The following is a 21455-nucleotide window of genomic DNA, read 5'->3' on the forward strand; positions in this document are numbered from 1 at the left end:
ACCTCCACCATAGTTTGGCCTCAGGCGAAGTAACTGGGAGGGAACACAGCCCCGACCATCAACAAAATTGGATTAAAGATTTACTGAACACAGCCCCACCCATCAGAACAAGACCCAGTTTCCCCCTCAGTCTTTCTCTCCCATGAGGAAGCTTCCATAAGCCTCTTATCCTTATCCATCAGAGGGCAGACAGACTGAAAACCACAATCACAGAAAACTAACCAAACTGATCACAGGGACCACAGCCTTGAATAGCTCAGTGAAACTATGAGCCATGCTGTGTAGGGCCACCTAAGACAGATTGGTCATGGTGGAGAGTTCTGACAAAATGTGGTCCACTGGAGAAAAGAATGGCAAACCACTCCAATGTTCTTGCCTTGAGAACCCCATGAACAGTATGAAAAGGCAAAAAGGTATGACACTGAAAGATGAACACACCAGGTCAGTAGGTGCCCAGTATGCTACTGGAGAAGAGTGGAGAAATAACTCCAGAAAGAATGAAGAGACAGAGCTAAAGCAAAAACAACACCCAGTTGTGGATGTGACAGGTAATGGAAGTTTAGTCTGATGCTGTAAATAGCAGTATCGCATAGGAACCCGGAATGTTAGGTCCATGAATCAAGGCAAATTGGAAATGGTCAAACAGGAGATGGCAAGAATGAACAGTTGACATTTTAGGAATCAGTGAACTAAAATGGACTGGAATGAGTGAATTTAACTCAGATGACCATTGTATTTACTCCTGTGGGCAAGAATCCCTTAGAAGAAATGGAGTAGCCCTCATAGTCAACAAAAGAATCTGAAATGCAGTACTTGGGTGTAATCTCAAAAATGACAGACTGATCTCTGTTCATTTCCAAGGCAAACCATTCAATATCACGGTAATCCAAGTCTATGCCCTGACCAGTAATGCTGAAGAAGCTGAAGTTGAACAGTTCTATGAAGACCTACAAGACTTTCTAGAACTAACACCCAAAAAAGATGTTCTTTTCATTATAGGGGACTGGAATGCAAAAGTAGGAAGTCAAGCAATACCTGGAGTAACAGGCAGATTTGGCCTTGGAGTACAAAATGAAGCAGGTCAAAGGCTAACAGAGTTTTGCCAAGAGAATGCACTGGTCATAGCAAACACCCTCTTCCAACAACACAAGAGAAGACTCTATACATGGACATCACCAGATGGTCAATACTGAAATCAGCTGTACTTTAATACATCTAATTCAAACTCCATTCTCATATCCTCCAATGAGCCATCTATTGAAAGCTGATTGTACTTATATGCCTCTATGTACAGATCTAATGCACAGTATTGACATCTGTCAAAAGGTAGGTTCTATGACATTAGAATGATGATTCCCACTAGTTTTTCCTTATAACTTTCACAGAAGTCTATATTTTTATGCAAGAATCATCAAACTATTTTATACTCTAGCTGTTGACAAGTACTTCTCATTGTATTCTTCCCACTAGATTATTACATTTCTTTAAGGCAGGGACACATGATTCATTTATCTTTGAATTTTTTCCTCCTCTTCCAGTCCTTCCCACTCTCTAGCCCCCCTACTCAATAACATGGCATTTATCTATAACAAAGAGTTGGGTATATATGTGACCTACCAAACTTATCCTAGTCTCTGTTCCAGCTGTCTCAGTGAGTGAGTTGGTAGCTAAGGTTTTTTTCTAGCCCTAATACAATAAGCAATGCTTTAAGTTGACAATTACACATTCCAGATCAATTTTAAAGCATGTAGTAACTTAAAAAAATCACTTAGCATAAACTAAAAAGCATAGCCTATTCTAAATAAATAATCAAAAGAAAAACATTATATAGGCATATCAGAAAACACATTTAAAAGATTTATAAGGCCTTATTCTGATTTGTGTGTGACATTAAAAAAACAGCACTAAAATTTTTTTAGGGTTCATGCTAAGAGCAAAATTGTATTTGGTTACTGTCATCCTTATTTGACTGATCAAGAAACTAAAGACTATAATGATATATATCCAAAATGGATTTTTAAAGAACATTTGTATACCTTTTGTGTGCCATGGGCTGTTCTAAGCCCTTTACATGAAAATTTACATATAAGTTTCACTGGATTAAAACAAATTATATAATTTAAGCACTTAGAAGCTTAAATATAATTTAAATTTCAACATAATTATTTAATCTTTTTCATATTAACTCTCAACACCCTAAAATGGTTACTATTATTTAACAATAACAGAGCAAAAATTTTAAACAGCAGCATCAGGGGGGAAAAGTGCTGAATTCACTAGCTAGAATTCTTACAGAGTTAATTTGGGAATAAAATCCAGGATATCTTTTTTTTCCCACTGAATAACCATATTATCTGCTAAATAGACTCAGTCTCACGGGAGAAATTATTCTCTGCACTTAATAGTCTACCCTATCTGGGGCATTCAAAGCATATAAACTACTTTTTGTAGATTAGTTTTTATTGCGAACACTTGTTTTCTTCAAAGCTGGTCTTTTTTTTTTTTGCCAAATGTTTGTTTAATTATATCATTAAAATGAATTTTGGGAAGACCCCGCATTTTAAACTTATTTTTAACAAAAATAAAAATAAATTTAACTTAAAAACCTTACTTTTTAAGGGGACCTTTAAGCGGGTCTACCTGTTGAGGTGTAACTATTAACAGTTCAAATAAATTACATGATCTAGGTTGACTGTAATAAAAGTTGGCTTAGTTGCTTCACCTAAACAGGGAAGTTGGCATGTTTGCCTAGCAACAGCCGCTGAAACCTTCTGTTGTGGAAGGTTCCCTAGGAGTGAGAAGGGAGGAGGAGGAAAAACTGGAGGAACAGATTAATCTGTTTTTCCCAGCAGGAGACGGGAGGCCTGGCTAAGGGAAATGTTATCCAAAAGATAGCCTTTAGATTAGCACACACCCACCTAATCCCTCCAAGGTAGCTAGAAATTTGCCCTTGGCAGGACTGGGGTTACTATTTACTGGGTTGAAGAGATGGTTACTGATTCAGCCCACTTCAAAGAGACTAAATTCCAATCAGTATAAAGACATCAATAGGTCTTCTAGAAAGAAGCTGAAATCTGAGTAGCAGGAGGGTGTTAGCAACTAAAAAGAACTGTTCTCTGCTCAGAATTTAGGAAGGTGTGTGATATATTATTTACAAATAATATAAAAACACTGGCTGTTATAGCAATTGAATTTATCACCCTAAAAGCAGAAGCTTCTCTAAATATAGTACTTCTTTTGGTATTGGGGATGTATGCAGGGAAGAAAGGACAGAACGGCAAAATCTCTCTTCTCTTGGCCAGACCTGAGGAAAAAACAAAGGGATGATAATGCAGAGGAGTATTAATTGGGTGCTTATTTGAGGACCGTCTCTATTCTAGATGATTTATTTTGAAATTAGGACTGTATGGTATAAGAAGAATCCCCATTTCTCTCCTTTCTTAAAAGCAAATGTTTGGTTAAACTGAATAGTCTTGAAGGGGTCTCCCATGACCCCAAATGAAAATTGCTTCTTTTCCATAAGGGAGAAGAAACTTTCAATAACTACCAGGTTAGCTTTTAGATCCGAGTTTTTTCTTCTAAGAGCCAGTTCTTTTCCTGCCTCCCTCAGACAACTCTTAATTGGTCACATAGGCCTGGAGAGACGTTTTGAGGCGGTCGAGTGTCCAGGCCTTTGGACTGTTCAGCCCTGTTGGGAGGCTGAATTCTTCAGAGACTCCTGACTAGGGCAAAGCTGGTGTGATCAAGAACCAGGATAAAATGAGATAAGAATAAATTCTTCTGGGGTGTAGGAGGAGAGACGTGAAAAAGAAACGAGCAGAGGGACGAGTTGAGAAAGCCAAGGGGCTAGAGGTGAGCGCGGGGCCGGTTGGAAACGTCAGAAATTTTCCGATTCACCCTCGCCGTCTGGCCACTTGCCCGCGGGACGCCGAGGCGCTGGAGTACCAGTTCTCCGGCTCAGGGCGTGGGTGCGCGCCGGGTCCAGGCGGGGAGCGACGCCGCCCTCCCTCCCCGGCGTTGGTGGCGGGTGACTCAGAGCTTTGCTCCCGCGCCCGCCCCGCCCCCTCCGCCTGCCCCGCCCCTGGAAGGAGGAGCCTCGCCCTGTCTCCGCCCCAGTCTCTGGGGCGGGCCGGAGCCCGAGGAAGAGGAAGGGGACGAGGACAACGAGCGACGGGGCGGAGGAGGAGGAGGAGGAGGAAGAGGAGGCAGACCAACAAGATGGCCCCTGCTGCAGGAGCAGCCTCAGCAGCAGGTGGGGGGCCGGAGGCGGCGCTGGTGGTGGCGGCGGCGGCCGTGGCCCGGCGGCCTGGGACAGAGTCAGAGTCGACGGTGGCAGCGGCGGCGGCGGTGGTGGCTGCCCCGGCGGTGGCGACGGCCGCGGGGACTCGGAGCTGAGAGGAGCTACTGCTCGGACCAGCGCGGTGAGCGAGCGGCAGGCGGCGGCGGCGGCGTGGGGAGCCGGGCGGCCGCGGCCCGGCCTCCGTCGGGAACAATAGGCGGCCGCGGCGGGGCAGGGGCTGTCCTCGGCCGCCCTCGGCTCCTCGTCCGTAGCGTCCGCCCGCCCGGCCTCGGGCCCCGCCGGTGGTCCAGGGACTTGTCAGTGGCCGGCGTCCTTTAGGCCTCAGGCCTCCGCGTGCCGCCGGGAGGGCCTGCAGGGATGGGTAGGCCGTGTGGAGGTACAGACGCCGCCCTGGACGAGGGGAGGGCGCTGAGGGAGGCTTGGGCCATAGGGAGGGGGCCACCAGGCCGCCCAGCCCCTCGGTTAGTCCGAGGACCTCGGCGGGAGCAGAGAGCGTCCGGGGGATGCTTTTTGGACCCTCAGGCTGAGGGGGTGGAGGAGGTGCAGGCGTCTGTAAACAGGCGCCGCCTCTGCCTCCCTGCACCTTCTCCCCTGCCCCTTGAGCGCTCCCCTTCCTTGGCCAAGTGGGCTTTACGAAGTCTGCCTGGAGCTACTGCAGAACGAGCCCGGTAGTCTTTTTTTTTTCTTCCCGGCGGCGCTAGGGCGGTTATGTTTGCAGGTGTTTAAAAAAAAAAAAAAAAAAATTAAGTGCCCAACAGCAAGAAATCTACCAGGTAAAATGTGATTATCGACAAAGGATGGAGAGAGAGAGAGCTAAAGGCTGTTCCTCTTTAAACATCTCTAGGCATCGGTTCTCTGTAAACATCAATTGTGTTCGCGTCCAGGGTGAGAGTGAAACAAGGGCTCTTTTGGAACGGTAAATAATATAACTCTTGACATCCCAGAATAGTCCCAGAAACTGGAAACAAAGCCGCTTACTGGCAACGCGGAGACAAATTGTAATGTTTGAATAGAACTTTTCTTCAAAGGAACCGTTTTAAATTATTAATGTGCCTCATAAGAAGCAACATTAACTAGATAAAATAGACCTAATGAAGCATTTCTTCAGGAGACAGAAGAGGTTCATCTCCAGGCCAAAACTGGTCTTTTTTTTTAAACAATTTTCAAAAAGTAGGAACAACTGTTCCCTGTTGGATGTTTAGGCTTATCAAGACGCATTATAGTTGCCCTGTGTAGTGATTTCTGAAATGTCAATGATTAACTACTATTTCTCCTAAACTTAATTTCCCAAGGAGGAAATTATCCAAGTTATTTCTATTTCAGTTTCTATGGCGGTCTGGAGAAATTTATATTAAAATTGTTTGAATGTGTCCGAAAGACTGCTTTCCACTATTGAACATTCACTGTCATGGTCCAATTAGTTTGCGTTCTTCACAGGACCTGTGCTGTGCAGAGAATATGCCAGTTAATATCTTTTACACAGTTTTAGGGTGAACTTCTAATTAGAATTGTCCATATCTGTTGTAATTTAGAGCATTTTCAGGTTATATGAAGTTTAATTAGAGGCCCTGGTCCTTGGTTCTTCCACAAGAACTCACGGTAAATAGACTAGCAATTGAATAAACGTGGAGGTTGGACTATTTTTTTGTTGTTTATAATTGAAGTATAATAGATGATATGAATGACTTTCATTTTATGTCTAGTGTAAATAATGTGGATGTTGTGACTTTTTAGGTAGTGGGGAAAGAGCAACTTTCACATGGCTCCTGCTGATATGAATTTTCTGGGAATACATTTTGACAGGGACATTTTTTAAGTGTTCAAAGTTACAATTTAATCAGTCTGTTTTTTGCTGAATTTTGTTAGGTTGATACAGAGTGCAAGTAATCTCTATATCATAATGATACTTAAATTTATCTGTGACTGATGCTTAAATTTATCTGTGACTCTAAACCTATTAGAACAATTGTAGTAACGTATGATTTTGTAAATTTTAAGTGATCAGTGTGCTTTGTTGTGGAAACAGATCTGTGTTAAGGACTAATTTGCCTCATCATCTTCCTGAAAACAAAGATTTTTAAGTGTTGATGGTTTTGTGTTTGAAATTGGATGCTGATCCAACAAGCATTGAGGCTAGGTCCCAGTTTCTATTCGATATTGAAAAAGCTCTTGGAGAATTGTGCTTTTGTTTGTGTCAAACTATTTTAAAATGTGATCCCTCAATTGTCATGTCCTCAATATCAGTGTTTATTCTGATTATATCAGTTCAGATTTTCTCAAGTGATAACGTAAGAATTTCCTCTAAGAAGTTTTGGGACCACAGCTTAAGAATTAGATTTGTGTTTTTGAGGTAATATTAAAAGTTACTATATGTTTGATTCATTTGGAGAAATTTGAAAGGCTTTTTTTAATACATTAAAAATCTAAAATTACAGTTTTTCAAAGCATATTTGTAAAATGAATAAAAATATTTGCATTTATTCCTCCTAATTCGTCTGTAATATTGGTGGTCTTCTCATTTTATATAGGAAGAGTCTGAGTCTAAGGAGAAGCTACTATAACTAGCAAAAAGGCCACTTAATTAACAGGTGAAAAAGCTTCCTCAAACCCAAGTCTGTGACACACTTATTAATAGATGTTTTACTGCTGCTGCTCCTGCCATATGTCCCAAGGTTCAATCTGCATCTCCTGTATGACGGATTTCTTTTTTTTAAGCTATTAACTATGTTTTGTAATATTGTGCTTGCCTTTTGCGCTAATATCCTTTCTAGTATCATTATTTGTACCCTGCCAGTATTCACTTATAAGTTTGAGAAAGTATTTACTCATGTAAATTACAGGAAAAACACTAGTTTTTTGGTTTTAGTACATCTGAATGTCATACATATAGAAACTCATACTGTTTACATAGAACAGATTTGTGGTAATGTTGTAATTGTTTCATGGCTTTAATTTGTGAACTAAATTGTGCCTTTGAAATAAATACTTAGGAAGATTTTTAAATGATTTTAGTAACATTCAGTGATGTTAAGGTCAGGTCAGCTTACATTTGAAGTTCTTCATTTATAATTTTTTAAAGCCATAGACCATTTCGAATTCTTCAGCACTTTTTATCTCCAGATATTAGAGCTTGAAATGGAGTTTGGTGGGGCTAATGAGTCTTTCTTGCATATATCTTGGAAGTGGTTGGTATCCAGTAAAGTGAAAAATAAACTGATAAATGATCCTTGTTTGGTGGACATTTCAGAGCAGGATGTTCCTTGGCAGGGTATGCTGACCTGGTTTAGCTTTGGCCCTGTCCATGCTCAGGAGTTCAGGTATTCTTTGGGGTTGGATTCAAGTGGGTTTAAATTCTCAGACTGACCTGCATCAAGACAGTCACGGATTTCAAAATCAGCCTGTTATTAGGATCTACTTTAAGATTACCGTCTCTTTTGTTTAATCCTAAAGTCTAGACTGTATTTGGACTAGCCTCTGAGGGTATAGCATAATATTAATTTTGTCAATCATTTATATAAAGGAATTTTTCTTAATCCAAAGTTTCTTAATGTTGAGTCTATACATTTTCACGTGTGAAGTTTACCCAATCTGAAGTGATGTTGAACTACATCCACAAGACAGTTAGCTTTAGCATACTTATTTATATCCAGTGTTGGTCAGATTTGTGCTTGTTTACTTTTTATATTCTTGCTTACTCTTTGTGTAATATCAGACATTTCTCATCAGTTCACAGTATTTCTGATTGTTTGAGGATTGAGAAAAAAATGTTAGTAAAAATTTTGTGTTCACCTTACATGCACAGTTGAGCTGACTAAAATTGTGTTCTGTCCTGGAGGATTAAATATTGCAAGGTTCATTTATATATTTTTTGAGACTATTTACAAATGTATGTCAGCAATATTTTTATGTTTGTCAGGCATTTTAGCGCTGATATCAATACACACCTATTACTGTACATATATGGTGATAATTTAGCTTGTAATGCTTTTTTTCTAAATATCTCCAAGATCTAAATAGCATTTGAATGTGGTAGCAATGTTTTTGAAGAACTCTAAAATGGTCTATATATTGTAACATAAATTTTTTTTAATGGAGGTTTAAATCTCGTAATATAAAATTAACCATATTTAACAGTTCAGTGGCAATACATTCACAATGTTGTACAACCAGCACCTCTGTCTAATTCTAAAACATTTTATCACCCCAAAAGGAAGCTCTTGTACCCATTGAGCAGTTACTCCCCATTCCCCCTTCCTCAGTCCCTGGCAACCCACCATACTACTTTCTGTCTCTGTGAATTTAACATAAAATCATTTTGAGCCAAGATTGAGCATGAGTGCTGTGTATAATTGAAATTGCAAGAAAAGACTTTGTGATATGATTGTTAGGAATCAAAAACCACCTCATTCTTTGTGTTCTTCTTTAAGTACAGTAGGCATGCTGCCAGGAATTCTTTATGGGAGAAAAGTTGGAAGTCACAGCATTTTGAAGTTTTTGTTTTGATCACTCCAGAGAAGTTGTACTCTCAGATTCATTAGGGTTGTGAGAATTAACTAAATTTTATTTTATTTTTGAGAATTAAATGAGAATTAAATTTCAATGTTCTCTACAATTGTGAGCAATGAATACTTAGTCTGTTGTCTGCAACTTGTTTGCCTTTTGTTTTTTCTTAATAGATAGAAGAAACTTGGAATATTAATAAATAAGAACTTATTTGAAGTTACAGTAGGAAATGTTTGTTAGATTGAAGCTCTTCTATCTTTTTTTTTTTTTAAGCTCTTTTATCTTTATGAGTCTTAACTTTATGACTTTTATTCCGCTAACATTTGAGGCTGTTTGGAGTTAGGATTTGCTTGTTGACTAAATCTTCAAAACCTTGGTCTTGGCTCTATACCTAATTTCCTCCAAAAGCATGGACACTTAAACAGAAGCAATTGGTTTGTAAATGTTTGTTGGTCGATTGAGGGAGAAAATAAACAGACTTTTTTTTTTCTTTCTGGAATAAAGTATAATAAAGTTGGACTTTTGTAAATTTAGAATTACTGCTGAATTTGAAGCTTCAATTTTGGACTTTGAAAATACTCTTTTATTCTTTTCCAAAATTCAAAATTAGGTACTTCCCCTAATTAAATTTAAATTTTAGTGTTTATGGTGAGAAGTGAAATACAGATTTTATATTATCTGTTACAAATTTATAATACTTTACAAATGCAGACACTGTAAGCAGGGAAGAAGAATTTAAATTTTGATGCCAAGTTCCTTTCTTTAGGGAAAATTTAATTATTAAATGTAGTTTTAAGAGCAACTTTAAAAGTTATAGAAAAGAATTATATAGATATATTTAGAATTCAATGCAGTAAAATTTCTGCTTGCTTTTCTTCTCTCTCTTTTTTTAAAAAAGTATTTATTTATTGGGCTGCAGCTGGTCTCAGTTGCAGGTGTGGGGTCTAGTTCCCTGACCAGGGATCAAACTCAGGCCCCCTGCATTGGGAGTGTGGAGTCTTAGTCACTGGACCACCAGCAAAGTCCCCTTCTTTTTTTTCACTAGTGACTTTTTAAAATGTCAACTCTATTTGTAAATATTTATGTTTACATATACCTCAGTTATGTTTGATAGTAACATTTATAAGAAAGCTAGTGTGCTAAATTAACATTTAATCATAAAAGAACATCTTTAAATGAGGTTATGTTTAGAGATTATGCTTGAAAATACGGCTTAGTGTAAGATTTGTGAATGAAACAGGATCATTATATTCTTAACTTTATTATAAAATAGTGTATCATCTGGCCAGATCCCAGTTTAGAATAAGAAATAGACAAAAAACTTTTATTAAATATTAATGAACTAAATCATCTGTATGAAGGCAACTGGCTTAGAACCTCTTTTGCACTGTGTGTAATTCTAAGAAGTTTGATTATCTGCTTTATAATTTCACAGCAGATTAAAAATGCAAATTAGATGTGGGAGTAGAGGCACTCTAGGTAAGATGGACAGCAGGAAGAGTAGTAAGATAAAAAATCACCTTTGTTGTCAGTCTCTAAGTCATGTCCGACTGTTTACAGTCCCATGGAATACAGCATGCCAGGCTTCCCTGTCCTTCACTGTCTCCTGGAGTTTGCTCAAACTTATGTCCATTGCATCAGTGATGCTATCTAACATCTCATCCTCTGCCATCCTCTTCTCCTTTTGCCTTCAGTCTTTCCCAGCATCAAAGTCTTTTCCAATGAGTTGGCTTTTCCCATTGGAGCTTCAGCATCAGTTCTTCCAATGAATATTCAGAGTTAATTTCCTTTAGGATTGACTGGTTTGATCTCCTGCAGTCCAAAAGACACTCGAGAATCTTCTCCAGCACCTTGATTTGAAGGCATCAGTTCTTCGGCCCTCAAGCTTCTTTATGGTCCAACTCTCACATCCATGCATGGCCACTGGAAGAACCATAGCTTTGACTGTACGGACCTTTATCAGCAAAGTGATGTCTCTGCTTTTTAATGTGCTGTCTAGGTTGGTCATAACTTGCCTTCCAAGGAGCAAAAACGTCTCTTAATTTCGTGGCTACAGTCACCGCCTGCAGTGATTTTGGAGCCCACTGTTTCCACTTTTCCCCCTTCTATTTGACATGAAGTGATGGGACTGGGTGCCATGATCTTTGTTTTTAATGTTGAGCTTTAAGCCAGCTCTTTCACTCTCCTCTTTCACTCTCATCGAGAGGCTCTTTAGGTCCTCTTCACTTTCTGCCATTAGACTGGTATCATCTGCATATCTTAGGTTGTTGATATTTCTTCCAGCAATATTGATTCCAGCTTGTATTCATCCAGTCCTGCATTATCACATTAGCTTGGGGCAATGAAATACAAAGGCACTTTAGACTCCTGAGTATATCATTAGTTAATTAATTAATTATTGTATTTTGCTGTATAACCTGTTGATCTTCATGATGGATTCATCTTGGGAAAATTCACTTATGTGTGTGATTTGGGGAATCATAAAACTATATACAGAGTATATTAAAACAGACTTTGGAGTCAGATGTATCTTAGTTCCCATCTTTTATCATGTAACTGTATAATTCTTTGTCTCTAAAACAGAAATGGTAATATCTGAAAGGATTGTTTCCAAATTTATGTGAGTTAACCTATATCTTTAGTATAGTATGCATTCAATAAATGTTACTTTCTTACTTAAATTTTGTTTAATAAAAATCACTTTAGAAAGATATTCACCTAGACTATTTGAACATTTTCTGCTGTCAAATGTTAGTATTCAACATAAAAATAAACTTTGTGTACTGGTGGAGTTGGTGGTAAAAAATGAAATACCATTCTCATTCTTTTGTCACATCAGTCTTTCATTAATATGAACCTGTGCTGTTTAATACCAGCCGCTAGCTACATGTGATTATTTAAATTTAAAAATTTAATGGACTTTCTTATAGAGCAGTTTTAGGTTTATATAAAAGTTTCACTGTAAGTAATGTTTCCATGTATGCCTTTCCCCACAGTTACTTCTGTTAACATCTTATGTTAGTTTGGTGCATTTGTTATGATTGATAAACCAGTATTGACAAATTATTAACTAAAGTCCATAGTTTAGTTTACAGTTCACGATTTTTATTGTACAGTTCTATGGGTGAGATTGTCTTTCACTTAGCAACGTATGTTTAAGATTCTTCCCTGTCTCTCCATGACTTGATAGCTCATTTCTTTTTATTGCTAAATAATGCTCTGTTGTATGGATAAATTTAAATTTTAATTAATTAGAATTTAAAATTTAGTTCCTCAGTTGCACCAGCCACATTTCAAGGGTTCAGTAGCTACATGTGGCTCAGTTCAGTTCATTCGCTCAGTTGTGTCTGACTCTTTGCGACCCCACGGACTGCAGTATGCCAGGCTTCCCTGTCCATCGCTATATGTAGCTACATGTGGCTAGTGGCTGCTATATTGGAAAATGCAGATATAGCACATTTCTGTCATCTCAAGAAGTTCTATTGAAGAATGCTGATACCAACCAAAGCGTGATTCTCCATTTACATTCACTCTCACAGAGAATTTACCTTTTGGCACAGCCTCAATTTGTCAGTAAGCCTACATTTTCAGTGCTTTGGCTTATGCTGCCAGCAGTCCTAAACTTAACATAATTTAAAATTCTTTACTCCCCCAAAGAATCAGCCTTTCCAGATGCTGTCCATTATAATGTGGTTTCCTATCAGAGCATCATCTTTTACTCCACTCTTCTTGTCCCTAAAACCTAGAGTCATCTTTTTCTTTATTTTTTCTCTACGCCTTTTGAATATTTATCAAAGTTAAACATGTCTCAGAGCTAATAACTGACAGAGATTAGATCAGAATCTAGAACTCCTTTTTCTAGTTCTCTCTGGGGATTTCCACTAGTTGGGGTTGCTTTTACAATAATTTTAAAGTTAGAGTCACGTTTGAAGAGTTTATTGGGGACTGTGTGATTTATATCAAAACTTTAGAGGTTATAGCTATAGATTTAATAAATAGTGATATACTAAGTCTTTTAAAAACAAGAACTTGAAAATGAAGTTTATCTTATTTCACTGATTGTTCTCGATAATTCAGTTATGATGGGAAAAGTTTTTTGCTCTGTGTGTGACCCATTTTGCCTAATAAAACTTAATTTTCTGTACTAATATGAATTGGCTGGTAAGAGTGAATAGAATTTTAACTGATCATTGTTGCCATCCAAAATTCTCTGTTGGCACCCTGGTGTAGTTTATATTCTATTCAAATACTTTGTAACATCCAATTTGGTTAGCACATGAACATGTATCTTCTTAAACATTCTTCAGATTATCATGTTCAAGTTTCCAGAGCTTGACAAATGGAGAGCCTTGTGTCAGTCTCTTTTGCTTTTCTTTTGGGGTGAGCTGTACCTCTGCTTTTGCTGAAAATAGCCATACTGTTTATGGTCTTGATTTGACCTTCACTGTACACTGGTTATGTTTGCTCAAAAGTTCATTTTTGTGGAGACATTCTGTTAAAGACTAGTAGTCTTGCATGTTTAAGTACTGTATTTAAAAAAAAAAAAGCCTGAATTTTAACCTTCATTTTGAAACACTTTCCCTGTAATTACTGCTCTTAAAACCCATGTTTTGTATGTCAGTTTTTACATTAATTACAGTTTTGATTAAAACTGTCACTCTACTTGAATCTAGCCTCTCTTTAAATTTATTAAAAACTTTTTTTAAATGTAAGGCTCTTCATATATTTAGAAAAGTTGAGTTACACGTTACCTGAGTCAAGTTTTTCAGAAATGTCATTTTATTATGTAAGTCTGCAGTTGATAAAATCTACTCATAAGGGCACAAAAGTTCCTTTCAATTTATTCTCTTTCTCCTGCTTTAGAAAGGAGAGGAAGAGAGAGAGAGGGTTTTTTGAATAAGAAAATCCTTAAGATAGAAAATGTAATATCTAAATCTCTTTAAAAGCATTTAAGAGTAACAGAATATCACAAAGCTTAGAACATAATCTTATGAAAACACCTTTAAATATTGGAGCAATAGCACCTATTCCCCTAATGATTGACATGCATTATTAGTTAATTCACTGTATTCAGAGTATTAAAATAAAACTAAGCATCATCACAGCTGTATAATGACAAAATGATAAGTGGCAGAGGAGAAGGAAGGGACGGGGAGCAAAGTCCTATCAATTGAATCTCCATTTTTGAGAGATTTCAAATTCAGTTATTGACTGACTATATTAGGGTTAGGGTTCATTCTTGTTGTACATTTTATGGCTTTGTACAGTATGCATTCTTTCATTTTGTAACATGCATTTAAGTTTCTTCATGGCTTGGTAGTTCATTTATTTTTTTTTAGAACTGAATAGCATTCCATTGTCTGATAGTACCACAGTTATTTGTCCATTCACTGGTGGACGTCTTCGTTGGTTTCTTCCAAGTTTTGCAATTATGAATAAAGTTGCTGTAAATATACATATGCAGGTTTTAGCGTGGATACAGATTTTCAGCTCTTTTGGGTAAATATCAAGGAGAATGATTGCTGGATTGTATGGTAAGAATATGTTTAGTTTTGTAAAACTGCCAAATTGTCTTCCAAGTTAATTGGCCCATTTTGCCTTCCTATCCACAATGAATTAGAGTTCCTGTTGGCCCCACATCTCTGTCAACATTTGATGTTGTCTGTGTTCCAGATTTTGGCCATTCTAATAGTGTGTAGTGCTGTTTTATTGTTTTAATTTGCATTCCCTGATAACATATGATGTGAAGTATGTTTTCACATGGGCTTCCCTGGTGGCTCAGAGGTTAAAGCGTCTGCCTGCAATGCGGGAGACCCAGGTTCGATCCCTGGGTTGGGAAGATCCCCTGGAGAAGGAAATGGCAACCCACTCCAGTATTCTTGCCTGGAGAATCCCATGGAGGGAGGAGCCTCGTAGGCTATAGTCCACAGGGTCGCAAAGAGTCGCACATGACTCTTTTCATATGCTTATCTGCAATCTAACATTGTATAGCTGGAGTCACACAATATATAGCCTTTTCAGATTAGCTTCTTTATCCTTAACTTTTTAATCTGTTACTTCAGTTTTAGCTTTACCTCATTTATAGATATTTTTAAGAATGTGGTTAGTTTTGGAGGCATACTTTCTTCTAAATATTAAGTACCAGCATTAAAAAAATAGAACCAATGTGATATATTCTGAACTCTTACCTTTCATGGAACTTGTCCAGCACTATCTTTAGAAGTATGAAACATGCCACAATCAGGTAGTGGTATTTTTCAGTCATTTAAAAATTATTGAGCAAATATGTGCCATACAGCAGCTTCCCCAGTAGCTCAGTGATAAAGAATCTGTCTGTCATTCAGAAGACATGGAGATGTGGGTTTAATCCCTGGGTTGGGAAGATCCCCTAGTGGAGGAAATGGCGACCCATTCCAGCATTCTTACTTGGAAAATTCCATGGACAGAAATCTGGTGGCCTATGGTCCATGGGATCACAAAGAGACCAACTGAGCAACTAAACAACAATGAAATGGCGTACTGCAGTATACAACAATATGGATTTTCTCTTATAGATAAAGTTTAGAATGTATTGGAGCCATCAGAGGGGCAACCTAATATACCCTGGACTTGAAGGAGATTTCTTGAGTTTCCTGAATTGAATGAGACTTAAAGGGTGAATTGGGGTTTAACATCCCTGACTTATTTGAGCCAGACAAGACTTAGAGTGAAAAAGCATATGTTGTGTTTGGGGAAATGTTCATACTTTTGTTGCTAAAATATAAAATCTGAGGCAGATGGTGATGAAAAATAAAGCTGGAGAGGTAGGTAGGGGCCACATCCCAGGGATCTTGTATGACATGTTCAAGCAGTTGGGATCAGTTCTGCTAAGGCATCATCGAAGAGCTGTGTTTTTTTGTTTTTGTTTTTATGTTTGAGGTACAAAACACACCCACTAAAGGGCAAAAACCACAGGTGTACATCCTGATGACCTTTTACGTTATGTATACTTGTGTGACCACCATCCAGATCAAGATGTTCAGTGTTTCTGGCACCCAGGAATTCTTTCTACTCTTTCCCCTCCCCAATGTTTCCCAGCTTTCCCAAGAGTAAATTCTCACTTCTAGCACCATAGTCTGTTTTGCTTCAAAGTCGTGCATCATGTATTCTTTTTGCTCCTTCTATAAACTGAATCCTGCAGAAGGTGCTATTTTGTATCTGGCTTTGTTGATTGTAGTATCTCTGAAATTTGGCCATGTTAAATATAACAGTAGATCAGTTCTATATTTATTTTTGGTGTATAGTATTCCATTGTATGAAATTGTCACAGTTTATCCACTCTACTGTTTATGAACATTTGGATTGTTTATAGTCTGTTTTTGGCATTTTTTGAGTAAAGCTGTTATTAACATTATTGCATATGTTTTTTGGCAGCAATATGTAGTCATTCCTCTGGCAGTGAAATTTGGGAGTCATTAGTAGGCTTTTGTTTAGTCTAAGAGGATACTGCCAGTTTTCCAAATGTACCAGTTCACACTGCTAGCAGCATTGTATGAGAATTTTGCATGCTCATATAGTCTTTAATATGTGGTATTGTCAGATAATTTTTTTTTTTTTTTAGCCATTCTGTTAGGTGTAGTTTCTCATTGCCATTTTACTTTAAACTCCCCTCGTGGTGACTCTTTAATAAGCATCTTATACACTTATTGGCCATTTTGATATCCTCTTGTGAAAGAGGATCTTTCAAGTTATTGTCCTTTTTTCATTGCTTGCTTTTTTGGTCATAGAAGAAAACCATAAGTGAATGACCAGCTGCTGTGAGGAGGGTGAAGGAAGACAAAGCTGGAGACAGATCATTTAGAAGGTTACTGTGTGAAGGTGAGAGTATATCCTGTATGAGAGCAGGGACTTTGTTTCGCTCAGGAACTACATCTTCAGATCCTCAGACACTGTGTGGCACATGGTCAGTGCTCAATAAATAATTTTTGAATGAATGAATGAATACAGCCTTCAATCACGGAAGGAGAGATAGAAGGGAAGATACAGATGTGAGAGAGAACAAAATTTTTAATGAAGGTAGAAGGGGATGGAATCTAGGATGCTTACCAGATTACTAGGTGTATACATTGAGTGTCAAGTTGTGTAGTGAGGTAACTATAGAAACAAAGACTACAGAAGGAATTACCAGTTTAAAAAAATAAGGGACAAGTTAATTACTGTGTGACCTTGTGCATATTACCTAACATTTGTGCTCAGTTTCTTCAACTGTAATATTAAGATATAATGATATCTGATATCTAGTAGTGTCATTGTGAGGACCAGGTGAGATAATGCATGTAAAATTTAGAATAGTGCCTGGCACATAAAATATACCCAAAAACGATGAGGGATAGAAACGAACAGAAATCCCTGTCTTCATGGAACTTAAATTTTACTAGTGGCAGTTCCACACTGTAGCAAAATAAGAGAAACAGCATATTGAATGGTGAGAAATATTTTGGAGAAAAATTAATCAGGAATGAGATGGGAAGCATCTATCATTGTGGTTGTAGTATGATTAGGGTTGAGGGGTCCATTGTAAATAAGGTAATCAACTACGGCCCTCCCTAAGGGAATTCACATAATAGTAATATGTGTAGGGAAATAGGGAGAAAGTTCAGGACTGGGAGAGGAGCAAATTGTTCGCAATTTAAAATAAGAAAGGAGGCTGCCTATTTTATGAAAGAATAGAGTATAAAATTAGATTTGTTTATTGTATAACCCACAGCTGTATGGCGTATCCCATCCTTTTATCCTCTGTTGCCTGTTGCACATACTACACAGACCTAAGCCTGTGTTTATTCCCTCAGAGAGCATTGCTACCTATTTTGGAGGAAATGTTTTGTGTTTAATTCTGATACAGTAGTAACAAATCAGTAGGTTCTCTAACAGTAGCTACTACTTGGGAACAGCAGAATATCTTTTTACAATTTATATGCCTTTTTCAAAGCACTTGATATATGTAAATAAGATACATTGTAGCTATAGGCTTCTGGGTTTGGACTCCATGTAGCAATTGGTTCATTCTTTTAAACTCTTCAAAATAAAAGTTTGCCTGAGGTTAACAGTCTAGAAATAGTTCTAAAGTGGAAAATGAATCTATACTTTTTTTTTTTTAAACATTCTTTTTCAAATATGTCCAGTTGAATATCCTTGTGACTTTGTGTTCTGGAAATAGTTTGAATTCTTTCAGGCATATTTCACTAAAATAAACAGTGATAAAAATGTCCTTAGGCCTTGGCCAGTAGATTATGGGGACATTTTAATAATACTAATGTTGTTGTTATTTTGCTATTATTAAATAGGTTATATCTTTAACACAAAGATTCCCTAGGTCAGAGTGTACAGTAAGTATCACCCACCCATTGCAAAAGAAGCACGTTGCGTTTGAAGCTTACCTATTCTGAATACATCTGCTTGTTTTTTCTTTGCTGCCCAGTTCTAGACTCAGTCTACCCTATGGTAGCTATGAAGTTCCACAGGAAGTCTAGGACACAAGCTCCCTCAGGAAAAAAATGAAGAAACAAGTAAAAGTAAAGGCCTAGGGCTACTAGTCTGACACATATGCTGCTTTGTTTTCTTGAGTGAAGAGGAAATTCTTTGTTCTCCAGTTTTGTTTTTTGATACCTGGTATTTTCCTTCTAGTTCAGCACCAGAAATTTGCTTCATTCAAAATCCAAATATCATTAGTACTCCAAAAATGAGTTCGTGAAGGTTTGCTTTCTAATTGTAGTTTAACTGAAATGTTTTGTAATAGTTTAGTAATGTAAATGTAGGAAAAACAATCTTAAAAAATATGTTGAATGAAAGAAGCCAAAATAGAAAACACATGCTGATGACTTCATTACATAGAATTTTAAAATAGTTAAAATTAATGTACAGTATTAGAAGTTATGATAGCAGTGGCCTCTGACAAGAATAAAGAGATAATGATTGAGAAAAGGATAGTGAGGGGGCTTTCTGGGAAGGGTGGGATATACAGGTATGCTCACTTTGATAATTTACTGAGCTGAACACTCTGTATACCTTTTATGTATATATATTTCAATATATTAAGTATCTTACACATTATAGTTTAGTGGTCCCATTTGTATTTTTGCATATTTTTAATTAAAAGTACTTTTAAGGAAAAAGAGCAATTTCCCTTTAAAAATGTGGTAGCCCAGTACCACGTGGTGTTGCTTCCTCCAGGCACTGTAAGTTAAACTCTACATAGATTAAATTGGACAAGAGAAACATGTTCAGTGTGTGGAATGAAAAAATACACATATCTTTTTTTTGGAAAAGCTTATTCGTGTTTGTCTAGAACAAAGGTATGGTATATACAACTTGCAGTGCAATGGAAAGAAAGAATACTAACATCTCAGAGAAAACAGGGACTGCATTCATTCCAGAGACAGTTTTGTGTGTGGCTACAACAAATTTTACTAGATTTTTCATTGTCCTTCCATGCATTGAAGTTGAGAAAATGATTTTCCCTTTGCAGGTTGCACACAATTTTGTTTAAGCATTTCCTTAAAATTGTAGAATCCAGGACACAAACCATAGTAGGCAATACAATTTTAGAATGTAATATATAGAGGTACATTTAGCCTCTTTTAGAAATCAGTGGATTGAATGTTGTTTTTTTTTAAATTTTACATTCCTCAAGGTGCCTCGTTTTTCTTGACTTTGTCCATTAACATTTATCCATATGCCTTTGCAATAACTAGATTGTGAAAAGATAACAAGTGTTGTAACAATAATCCATTGTTTGAGGTGCTTGCAGTTGTCTTAAAAATTAAAGTGTTTTGGTTTTTTTTTTCCCCCCCAAAAAAAAAATTAAAATATTTATAAAATTAAAATTCACTTTGTGTTTTAGTCCCCTGATTATTTCTCAGTGAAATATTCTAATAAAATATGCTTTGTGGTTCTCTTCTAAAGAAATAATAGAAGTTGCTATAACCTGGTCAGAAGGTTGTTGGAGGATTAAATGAGATGGTGTGTAGGTGCTTAGCACCCAGATCCCACCCCTGCCACACACAATTTTGGGATAGAGGGGGGAAAGATTCAGGGAGTACGTAAAGGTAGTTATAGGTGGGTGAAGGCAAGTATAACTTGCTGAAGATGACTAAGGTGATGCTGGTAAGGAAGGTTAGGCCTTTAGATTGTACCAGTGAAGACTAATAACACCTAACTTGGGAGTATTTGAATCACTTTCAATAAGAGTTGATAATGCTGCTCTGGCACATCAACATGGAGGACTGTTACATAGATGACAATTTAAATATATTAGGTTGGAATAGAACACAAAGGTTCAGATAGATTTAAATTAAGCCTAAGTAGTACATATTGTTAAGTCTAAGGGTTTGTTGTTCATGCTGTGCTTTGAAAATATCACCATTTTGGTACACTTGAGTGCTCTTCCCCTCAGTTACTGATAATTTATGCTGCAAGAATAAGAAGCTAAATTTAGGCATGTGGTGTTTGTGAAGGTACTTAAATATATTGGTAATTGTTAGGCCTTATAAAAAGAAGAGATTCACTCTATTAAGTTTGTAATTCAGTTGAGGGAACCTTTTAGATTCTAGTATGAATATCATATTCAGTATTACTCTTTTCTCAAAAGGCTGTAGTGAAATTTATAAATGTAAAATTGTGTCTTGACTGTATAAACAATCAGATAATCTATTGCTGAGTAACAAACCACTCCAAAATTTAGAGTGGCTTAAAACAGCAACTATTTGCTTATAATTGTGAGTTAGTGCTGGGAGCTAGGTTAGCTGCAGGTGGTTCTGCTGTTGGTCTCTGAGGTTAGGCATGCAGCTTCAGTCATCTGGAAGCTAAAACTGGGGCTGATTGTTCTAGGGGTCTGAGCTGGGACAATTTTTCTCTGTTCTGTTTTATCTCAGGTCTAGTTCAAGTCCCCTCACATAGTGGCACCATGTTCCAAGACAGCAAGAGTGGAAAGTTGCAAGGTTTCTTGAGGCTTATGTTCTATCTGGAGCTCTACAAACATCACTAATGCTATATTCAACTACAGTTTTCAAAGTAAGCCAAGGTCACCCAGATTCAAAGTGGGGGGAAAGATTCTCTTTCTTGATAGAAAGAACAGCAAAGTCAAATTACAAAGGGGTGTAGCTAAAGGGATGGGAGGAACTGTGGCCATCTTTGCAGACTGTCACAGTAAATGATTAAAAAACCTAAGGGAAAAGTTTTTCAAGAGTAAAATTAGATAAACCAGGTTGGAATCTCAACCCTTGGCGGCTGTGAGATGTTAAGAACATTGCTTAATCTGAGCCCTGATTTTCTCAAAGTTGTAATAATATTTTGCAAGGTTATCATGAGGATTAAAAAATAAGGCACTTTAAGTTTTTAGAATATTTTGACCCATCATAAATTGTATTATCATTTTAGAACTTGTCATTCCTTTAAATTTCCATTTGCTTACGTTGTTGTTGTTCAGTTGCTAAATCACGTCCAATTCTTTGCAGCCCCATGGACTGCAGCATGCCAGATTTCCCCATCCTTCACTGTCTCCTGAAATTTGCTCCAATTCATGTCCATTGAGTTGATGATGCTAACTTATCCTCTGCCGCCCTCTTCTTTTGCCTCCAGTCTTTCCCAGTATCAAGGTCCTTACCAGTGAATCAGC

General features: G+C 37.5%; 1 protein-coding gene and 1 non-coding gene across 6 annotated transcripts in view; both read left to right on the forward strand.

The window, feature by feature from the left end:
* Window positions 1-4124: 4124 nt before the first annotated feature.
* RC3H1 (ring finger and CCCH-type domains 1) overlaps window positions 4125-21455 on the forward strand; it is a 75171-nt gene continuing 57840 nt past the window's right edge. For 3 of the 5 annotated variants that reach the window (XM_070474055.1, XM_020902275.2, XM_070474057.1), the window contains exon 1: window positions 4259-4421. The gene's annotated coding sequence lies outside the window, so the exon portion shown is untranslated. The other 2 variants (XM_020902277.2, XM_070474056.1) reach the window with 2 other exon arrangements.
* TRNAC-GCA (transfer RNA cysteine (anticodon GCA)) lies at window positions 14571-14642 on the forward strand. Its single transcript has one exon. It is a non-coding gene; the product is annotated as a tRNA-Cys (tRNA).

This window comes from Odocoileus virginianus, chromosome 11 (genome assembly GCF_023699985.2).
Source record: "Odocoileus virginianus isolate 20LAN1187 ecotype Illinois chromosome 11, Ovbor_1.2, whole genome shotgun sequence".
NCBI classification, from domain to species: domain Eukaryota; kingdom Metazoa; phylum Chordata; class Mammalia; order Artiodactyla; family Cervidae; genus Odocoileus; species Odocoileus virginianus.